This window comes from Panthera tigris, chromosome C1, assembly GCF_018350195.1.
Source record: "Panthera tigris isolate Pti1 chromosome C1, P.tigris_Pti1_mat1.1, whole genome shotgun sequence".
NCBI classification, from domain to species: Eukaryota; Metazoa; Chordata; class Mammalia; order Carnivora; family Felidae; genus Panthera; species Panthera tigris.
In genome coordinates this window covers 207,950,626-207,961,168 of record NC_056667.1, presented here as the reverse complement: position 1 = coordinate 207,961,168, position 10,543 = coordinate 207,950,626, and positions in this window count along the sequence as shown.

The following is a 10,543-nucleotide window of genomic DNA, read 5'->3' as shown; positions in this document are numbered from 1 at the left end:
GAAATGCTGATTCCCTGGAGCTGTGTAGGAACGTGTGTTTAAACAGGTGACTCATGGTGGGCGAGTGAGAAATCCTGATTTCTGTGCAAGTGGAACCTTTTGGATTGTTTCACCACTAGAAAAGATAGGACACCAATGACTTTTGCAAATAAGAAAGCATGTTGCCAATATAGAAGCAGCCAACTCCTCTACCTTCTCCCAAATTGAGCTTTCTTGCTTAAGCAATTTATTTTTTTAATGTTTATTTTTTGAGAGAGAGACAGAGACAGAGACAAAGACAGAGTGTGAGCAGGAGACAGGCAGAGAGAGAGACACACACAAAATCTGAAGCAGGCTGTGGGCTCTGAGCTGCCAATACACAGCCTGACATGAGGCTCAAACCCATGAACCCATGAGATCGTGACCTGAACTGAAGTTGGATGCTTAACTGACTGAGCCACCCAGGTACCCCTAACTTAAGCAATTTAAATAGGTGATTGTTGTGTCTTACATTGTTAGAGCAGACTCAAGATTAACTTAAAAAATGTTTTTTTTTAATGAGGCTGATACTCCACTGAGAGTAAAAAGCCTGAGTTTTCTTATTTGGTGCAACAGGCTAGCACACTCTTCCCTCTGCCTACATTGTAAATGGTATCCTCATTGCTAAGAAGCAGCACAGAACATGATTGAATGAATGCTTGACGTCACTAGTTCATCTTTGCTTTACATTAACTTTGTCCACTTATTTTCAAAAGAAAAACAATGACAGCAACTGACTTTGCCCTCCCTGTAGTATTACACACCAAACATCACTCTAGCCCCTATTGAAATTATATATGAACATCACTAATTAGGAGCAATTTGAGGGAAGTCTAGTTGGAATGAATTGATGGTGCCATTTATAGCCTAACTGTCTTATTGCCTTTTACACATACACAGAAATAAACCAGAGCACGTAAAAGGTGGATGAAAGGACTTGGAGCATTAATAATCGAGTATCTGGTATTATCTCTCTGAAGCGACATTACTCTGCATTCATTCTAGGTTAGGTACCAGGAAGTTACATCAATTGTCTCACCTCATCTTTCCAGCAACCCAGAGGTAGGTATTATCCGTATTCCTGTTTCCCAGATGTGGAAGCAGAGGCGAGAAGGGGCACATGTGTGTCACTGGCTAGGATGCTTCAGAGCAGCCCCTGCAGTGAGGGTGACTTGATGGCCAAGTGTGTATTCTCATCAACGCCACTGCAAGTCTTTGGTTTCTAAGTACTTAAACAAAACTTAAGTTCTGCACATGAAAAACATTTATCGCTCCAGCTGCCTTGTGTTACAAATTTGCTGAGCAAGTGTGATCTCATAGGAGCTTGAAAGTGAAGCTCTATTCATCTTAATAACTTTCACCCTAGAAAGTAACAGGGCCTTATTAGGCTTGTTTCCATTCTTTACCTTTGTGTCTAGCTTCGTTTATTTGTGTCAAAAGTCTTTTTTTCTGGTTCCCTCTTGTTTTTCTCAATAGGTATGCCCCTTTTCAAAAGCAGCAGAATAGAAATATTTGGCTTTATTTTAGGAATGAACATGGGCAGCAGGTGAAATGTGAAAGCCGCATAAAATCCAAACCACTGTGTTTTTGGGCATTAGGTTTTACATATTACCTCTGTAAATAGAGGTAAATCAGAACTTCTTAGGTTCTCTCTTACGGATTATCAATGATCAGATAAATGACAGAGATTAGCCAGAGGAAAAATGTGAGCAGGTGGATGCCTGAGTCTCAACAAGTTGAAGAACAAGGCCTCACGTGAAGTGAAAGAATGGTGGAAACTCCTCCAATACAGGAATTCCCTCTCTGCTATACCCTGCAGGGGAGGAAAGAGTTTTCATTGACTCTTAAGGTTCCTGGCTTGGTCTGAAAATTAAACTGACAAAGACAGATTGACAGGAGGAGAGCACACAAATTTATTCAGTATAAATTTTGCATAACACGGGAGCTTTCCTAAGGAAACAAAGACCCAAAGAAACAGCTAGATGGGGATGTTTAGGCTTGGTTTGATGAAACGTGGGCAATTGTGGAGGAAGGTGAAAGGTTAAGGAGTATGAGGTTATGGTAGTAAACAGGGAAACAGCAAGGCCTGCTTGTTCAGATTCTTTCCAGACACCCCTTTGTCTTTGGAGAGAAGTATGCTTTTTTCCTGTGGGTATAGGGCAGGCACCACTCACGTGAGCATGTTATGACCTGTTCCAGGGGAGAAGGTCAGAGTGATCTTCCTGCTTCTGCTGTTTTCTTAAACTCCTTCAGTTTAAAATATTTAATATGCTAAGGTGTTGTATTTTGAATTTTTTTAATGTTTATTTATTTTTGAGACAGAGAGAGACAGAGCATGAATGGGGGAGGGGCAGAGAGAGAGGGAGACACAGAATCGGAAGCAGGCTCCAGGCTCTGAGCCATCGGCCCAGAGCCCGACGCGGGGCTCGAACTCACGGACTGCGAGATCGTGACCTGAGCTGAAGTCGGACGCCCAACCAACTGAGCCACCCAGGCGCCCCAAGTTGCTGTACTTTGAACCCCACCAGTCCACAGTGCTTCTCAAAGCTTGGACTACACACAAACTACACAGAGTTTCCTGAAGAGCTTTTACCAAATAGATTTTAACAAAGACCTCATGACACTGTATTAGTAATCAGTTGTTTCCCCAAAACACACATCTCTCCAGGGTTAGTTTACACCCTGACCTTAAAGGAATGTGTTGTTGGTGCTTGATAAGCATTATCCTTTCTGCTCTGTCCTACATGTATATCGCCCCAAATCTCAAGCATCATGTTCTTAGTTGTAAATGGGAGAGAAGGAACGATATTGTTGGAGATCCTCACTGCTTCTGGAAAACAAAAGAAAAAATAAAAAACAGTCTCTAAAGTAGAAATTAGTTTCAACTAACATAGGGATTAGCATAAAAATAAAGGAATTAGGTAAATTTTTACTTACAGTGTTATACAGCATTCTTCTGATTCTATAAAACAAAATCACAAACAAAAACCAAAATATCCCCAAATATTAAGAAGTGGTATGTCTGATGGCATTATAGATGATTTTAATTCTAGCTTTTCTATTTTTCTGTGTTTACAATGATCCTGTCTTATTTCCATAATGTTAAACAAAGCAAAATATTATTTTAAAAAAGCACAAAGGGGGTTGGGTGGGAATCTCAGTGAATCCCACATGTCAATATTACCATACATCACACCATGCCATGATCAATCAGTCAGAGGTCAGACAGCTATGGCTTGTGAGCCAAATCCAGCCAGCTGCCTGTTTTTGTAAATAAAGTATTATTGGAATGTAGCCATGCTCATTCATTTATTTATTGCCTCTAACACTGTAACAGCAGAGTTGAGTAGTTGGGACAAAGACCAAATGGCCCCCAAATAAAATATTATCTGGGCTATATAGAAAATGTTTGCTGATCCCTGTAACTGATGTTTTTCAAGAGTCATATTTGGGATGAAGCAACGTTTTGTGCCCTGGGCTTCTGAAATTCTCCCCAGTGTGCTGAAAAAGTGTCAAGAAGCTCTGAGGCCACCACTATATTGCTGTTGGACAGAGTTTATGATCATATTATCAGAGCTTCTTAGTCCTTGTACAGTTGATCACTGAAGTGCTAAAAGGACTTCTTTAAATGTCACTTACACTGAAATACTTATTTATAGTTAGGCATGTACAGCTGAATTAGGGTAAATCTGGGATGATACCTTCTTCTTGGTGCCTCAGTATTTCTAGATTAACAGCCAACCTCCCCCACAAAAGGTAGAAACAAATTAAAAGTTTGTCCTTTTCAAAGGGGGCTGCGTTTCCTCAAGAATTCCAAGGGGAGTTCAAAGTAGTTTGTGGTATCCAGAACAGCAGGACCTCAACCAATCAGAGAGACAATAAACAGGCATCCTTTTCCAATCTCCTTTTCTAACTTGTCATCAACTGTCATGCTGAGAATGGAAACCAGGGCCAAGAGCATGAATTCCAGTCAGGAAGATAATACCTGGAAACCTACGAGACAAAGAGAAAATATTTGAGAATTGCTGGATTAAAAAAGAAGAACCATTGTCATCAATTGAGTCATTAGCTAGGAAGGCAATTGCTTGGTACTTTTTAACATTGTTATAGAGTCCCAATATTTATTCACCCACAATATTATCGAGGAACTATTATGTCTTATGTGTAAGAGATACCCTCATAATAACCCAGCTCTTGTCCCCTTGGAGCTGTCATTGGAGGTACTCTCAAATCTGGACCACTTGTTTTATGTACAAAGAAACTGTATTTCAGTCCCACCCTCACTGAATGTGACTTTATTTTAGAAGTTGAATTAATGGGGTGCCTGGGTGGCTCAGTCAGTTGAGCATCCCCCTCTTGATTTCAGCTCAGGTCATGATCCCAGAGTCTTGATATGGAGCCCCATGATGGGCTTGGAGCCTGCTTGAGATTCTTTCTCTCTCTCTCTCTCCTTCTGCCCCTCTCCCCTTCTCATGTTCTCTCTCCCTCTCTAAAATAAAATAAAATAAAATAAAATAAAATAAAATAAATTGAATTTATATCAGTTGATTAAATGGATTCCTTAACACCCCCCTCCCAGCGAGTGTTTGGGGTTCTTTCAAGGGCCCGGTGTGCAGTGAAGCTGGTGCACAGATTTGAGAAGTCATGTCCTAGATGGTTGCTGATGTCGACCTGGATAGCCAGTTAGGTGGAGAGTGGGAGATAGGTACAGCACTGAAATGGAGCGGTGGTGAGGACCAGAAACCTGGCATGAGGAGAGTGAGAGCAAGGAGGTGGGGAAAGCCTCCCACAGCCATCTTTCAAAAAAACCAGAACGCATCATAGAATCACAAATCGTTGCTGTGGAGCCGAGTCCTTTATCTGTCATCAGGAGCAACTCCTTATACTCAACTAATGTGAAGAAACTAAGGTCCCCAGACACCAGCCCATCAATTCGCAACTTTCGCCTGGATCAAATATGGTGAAAATCCAAGCAACACCCCCAGCTCACCTTTAGTGGCATTTTTGCTACATGTCTGAGGCTGGTCATGGATCAGCTCGTGTGCCCATGTAACCCTTCATCCCAAAGGTTTTGTAGATATTATATAAAACACCATTTTACAGAGGAAAAAAAAAATCAAGGTCTAGAAAAAGAACTTGCCTAGGGTCACTCAGTGGGTACAGGTAGAGCTAGAATCCCAGCTGAGCCCAGTTAACTCCAGAGCTTTGTTTTGGAGTTTCAATAATTGAAAGCCATGGAAACAACAACAAAAATCCACGTTCTTTGAAATCCTCGTATACATTTATGACCCTCGGTTGTCAGAAAATGCCATATGGAAAGTCCTCGATTTACAGTTTCAATTCTCCAGACACAACCTATTCCCTCTCCTCCACACCCCCCCCATTAAGTCCAACTTTCTCTAGTGCTTTTGAGGGTTTCCAGTTAAGTCCAGATGAAAGTGTTCCTCAGCTTCTTGAAACTCAATTCTTAATTAAGCGATTTTCCTCACCAGGTTAATGCAGCTTCTAATTTGCTTGTCACAGAAGATGGCAGACAAATGCACACACACATGCATACCACACCACTCATGCACGTGCGTGCACACACACACACACACACACAGGCCCCACACACAAACACAATTCAAGGAGGAAATGTTAATGAGGCATCTCAAACAGCCAACTTATTTTTTATATCAGTAGCATGTTTCTAGGTTAAATTCAAGTTGTCCATTTAATTTTACATCCCCCTGTCATCTCCACCACACAGCAACTATTCCAGTTAGCAGGGTCCCATGCCCCATATGTGAAAAAAAAAATGTAGACCTCTGAATCTGGTTTACTTCATCTGTTGAAAAATAAAATGAGTTGGTCTGAGCTAAACAAACTTCTTCCTGAACAGAGTAACTCTACCATTTGTGTTTGCTGAAATGTTTGACAGATGGGAATCTGATGGAGGTGGGGGTGGAATTTCTTTTAATGGCTGTGTGAATACTTCAAATCTTGTCTTTGCCTCGCCACTACCTGTGTGACTTTGGGCAAAGCACTTCTCTCTGGCTCTCCACTTCTTTGTTTATAAAATATGAGGGCTACCTAATTGTAACCTGGGTTTCAGGAACCCGTCAACACTAAAATCTGGTGCAATGTTTTTCATGTGGATGGCTGTGTGCATTCTTTTCCCCCTGGGGAGAAGGGACTGTGATTTCTGCTGTATTCACCAAAGATCCAAAGCAAAGAGATGGTTTCTTGAAATCACAGAATTTCGCAATTGGTAGGATGCTCTAGCAATTTGTATAGAATTAAGGACTGGCAAAAATATTAGACCAGCACAAATTTCCCCTAGTGCTTTCTCCCCTCAACTCTACACATTGGTTGAAGTTGGATACCTACCACCCCCTTTGCCAAATGTTTTCTTGGGGGCCCAGGTTCCTGGAGTGGAGAAAACACATCTGATAAACTATTTTTCCCACAGGTATATGAAATTAATGTATTAGCCCTCAGAGAATTTGGCTCAAAAAAGAAAACATATCCAGAAGGAAAAGAACACTTTGGCAAAAAGGAATTAATTGCTAATGGTGGTATTTTAGGTAACCATGTGGGGAGATGTTTAATAAGGGGTGTTTAGTTTAGTTGAATCAGATTTCATACTTTATAGGCACTGAGCCTCGGAAAGGAGTACGATGAGGTAATCCCCTTCTCTTACATGTTATTAAAATAAAACTTTACTTTGGCAATGACATAATCCATGCATGTTTGCTAATGATAACCTTAATTTCTAGATTTTTTGTATAAGTTTAATTTGGGGTAAGTTCACCAAAGTTAAACTTTTTCCCTCCTTTGTTTTTGGGGTGAAAGGAGGGTCTTTGCCTGGCTGGTGCTCTCAAGCCTTTCCTGGGCTCAACCCCCTTGTCTTCACGTCTCTGAGGTCATTCTGGTAGGTGACCACCTACACCAGCCATTTGTGAAGTTGGCTGTGACTCACTTAACGATGAACTTTGTTTACTTGTTGGCAGGGAAAGAACTGAAGCAGGAAAAGAATGAAAGAATTTCCTTCTGGCAGACAAACAATTCCTACTTGTTGCTACTAACAGGAAATCTATTTTTATTCTTTCGTGCCCCAGCAATGGAGTTGATCTTCATGACACAAAGAAACCCTCAGCCAAAAAATTTAGAAAGAGCATTTCTCTTTGGAACTTACCAACTCCCAACATCTTCTCTAGGAAACCACACTATAGTACTTCAAGTATGAAGATGATGCTCCCTGTGCATGTTCCATAAAAATGTTTAGCCCCAGTGAAAACAACCTACAATCAAAGATTTTCAACACAGATGACCACACAGTTGAAATCTGCCATTTAACTTTTCCTTTGGTGGTCACGGAGAGGTAAGTTTTTCTTCTAGAAAAACTATGCTATAGCGTTGGAATTAGACAGTCCTAGGCCAACTGGGAAATGCTGTTTACTAGCTCAGAGACCATGGGAAAATCACTTAACTTCCCAGAGCTATTGTTTTACCATTTGTAACGTGGGGATGATGCTATTTACCCTGAAGAGGTTTCTTAAGCATTGAAGATACTCCTGTCATTCCCAGTGCATTTCAAGTAGCGCTTCACCCGTAGCTGGTACCCGATACATGTAGACCCCATAGAGTAATTTTGAGTCTCAACATTTTTACAACTTTTGGACAATAGCGCTTCTTTTGTGCCGAAAGAGTTCAATCTATCTGTTTATATCTGTAAAGTTTAAAAGGCTGTAGACACAGGAAGTCTTCCTTGCCTGGTCTTCATTCTGTATTTCTGGCAAAAAAAGACCCAGGCTCCAAGGAAAGTTTATGGCAGGGCCACTGGTAGAATTGGGTGATCATGGCGCTGCTTCTCAGAAATGCACTCGGGCAGTCTCTGAGCACAAAACTGGCACCGATGAGAAAACTGGGCATTAAGAACAACGAACAACGTTAGCTAACTCTACCTTCCATTCCAACTACTGCGTTACTCTCCTCAAGACGTGAGTGGGGACTGGACACTCTCCTCCCAGCCAAGCATGGTAACCTTTCCCTTGGATTCAAATATGGTTCCCGAGTGTCACCCTTTCACGCTTTCCGCTCGTGCAAACACTGCTGTTTCATTCTAACTGTAGCCCTCTTTTGGAGGTGCCTGTCTATTAGCAAATAGCCGCTGCACCCTTTGGCCCTTGGGGTTGGCCAGGCTTAAGTTCGACTCTTTTTATATTTAAGATCAAAATTAATGAAGAAAATGGGGGGTGGGGGAGAGGGGAAAATGGGTGATGGGCATTGAGCAGGGCACTTGTTGGGATGAGCACTGGGTGTTTTATGGAAACCAATTTGACAATAAATTATATTAAAAAAACAAAATTAATGAAGACAAATATGTAAGAAGAGGCTGTTTCTGCCTCGTTTATAATGCGGGTTGTCTCTGTCACAGAGCTCTTAGAGAGGAGGGTGTCCAGGGGACCCTGCTATGGCATGGTTCAGCCACCCCACGCTGTGGAGAGAGCATACTGCCCAAGACAAAGGAGCCAGGCAGCGCGGAGCAGACCCTGCTTCTGGCCAACTTCTTCTTACCATGTTTCATCCCTTCTCCTGCATTTCGTTTCTTTCCCTCCATTTTAGGTCTGAGCCAACCTCGCACAGCATTATTTTTAGTTCTCGCACGGGAACACGGACTTGTCTCTCTGCTGGTTTCTTTTTCCCCTTTACCAAGGATGCGCGATTGTTTTTCCACCGTGCATTCAGGGGCTCGGGAACATCGTGTGCTTACTTACGGTTAACCCCTTGCATTTCCCCGAGGTGCTTTGTTCAGTCGCTCATGAACTTTTAATTTTTTCCAGGCTTGTGTGTTTTGTCCAGACTGCAGCTCTTCTGGAGCTGGGCCGGCCTCTTTGTTTTGGGGAAGCTTATTGCTTCACAGTGAGACCATCTGACAGTTGTTATCTGTGACCTGAAAGCCAGAGGCAGCCAGGAGCCTGTTCTTCTCGAAGACCTCCCAGCTCCCCAGCCCCCACCGCCATCTGGGACCACCCGAGGAAAGAGACCAGTGTGACAACAAATGTTCACAGGAGGATAGAAGTTTTCTCCACCCGCCAAGGTCAGCCTCAGTCTGTCCTTGAGCCCCCAACAAGGGGGAGAGCCATCAGATTCATCTGTGTGGGTGTCTACTAGGATCTTCTCTCCCTCCTCTCTCTTTCTCCCTTCCTGTCTTCCTCCCTTCCCTTCCTCTACCTTTCATAAAAATCTGTGGGCTGGCTGCTGGGTAACAGCTCTCCAAGCACAATGGCAGATATAACACTGAGTACAAGCCAGTGAGCCATGTCTTCCAGAATGTCCCCAATGCACTGAGAATAAAATCCGTGCTCTTCATCGGGGCCAGCCTGGCCCTGAGGGACTGGCCCTTGCCTGTCTCTGCCCACCTGACCTCTGCATGCTTCCCTTCACTCCCTGTGCTGTCAGCTCCTTCCCCGCCCAGAGCCATCACATTCACGCCCCCTCTTCCAAAATGCCTGGCTTCGGAACTTCTCATAGGTGCTTTCTTCTCATCCCCCGGGACACCACTTAGTCCAAACGCTCCCTTCCCAGAGTGGCCTTGGCTCATCGCCCCTGCCTCTCTAGCCGTCCACTGCACATGTTTAGTTTCTTCACAGTGCAGTCTTCATCTGCAATTATCTCTGTATTTATTTGTTTACTTGTTTATTTTCTGCCTTTATCCCGCAGACCCTCTGTCTTTTTCTCCATGTGGCCCCCAGTGCCTGACACAGACTTTGTCTTCAATAAATATCTGTTGAATAAGTGGATAAATAAATACTTCAGTAGGGGATGTAAGAAATAGCATCACAAATAATGATAATGATAACAATGATTGACTTCTCTGGGGATTTTCCCAAGCACTGTGTCTTATGGATGCTATCCCCAATCTTCAAAACAATTCTGAGAGAGAATATCGTTCTTATATTTTGCCCTCCCACCCCTAAATGAGGCTTCCAAGCATTGGTATTTTCCCAAGACCACCTACCTAGTGAGGGACAGACCTGGGATCTATCCTCAGACAGTCTGACCTTACGGCCAGTGGTTGTTCTTTCCTCTTGACCGTGATGTCTAAAACACGTAAACAATGATCATACAAGCCAGGAAGAGATAAGCTCCATGAGAGGCACAGATAAAATGTCATGGGAATTCAAAGAAGGAAGAAGTGGCCTCTGGATGAGGGCAACAGGGAAGGCTTGTGACAAGGTGATTTTGTTTTGCTGGCCTTGTGCCCCTGATGACTCAAGGGAGAGAGGCGGGGGGATTTGGACAGTTGGAGTGGGTTGAAGTCAAACACCAGAGGGCTGCGTGTGCGTGTGTGTGTGCGTGTGTGTGCGTACACGCAAGCACGCACGTGATTGTTGAGGGCAGAAAGGCAAGAACGACAAGATGATTTTAAATTCAGTGCAGAGGAAGCTAGTGCTTGTAATAGGGAGTATTTTCTTCTGGTCTCCAGCTCTAACTCTGATTATTATTTAAAGACAAAAGCACACATCTGTATCTATTAGAG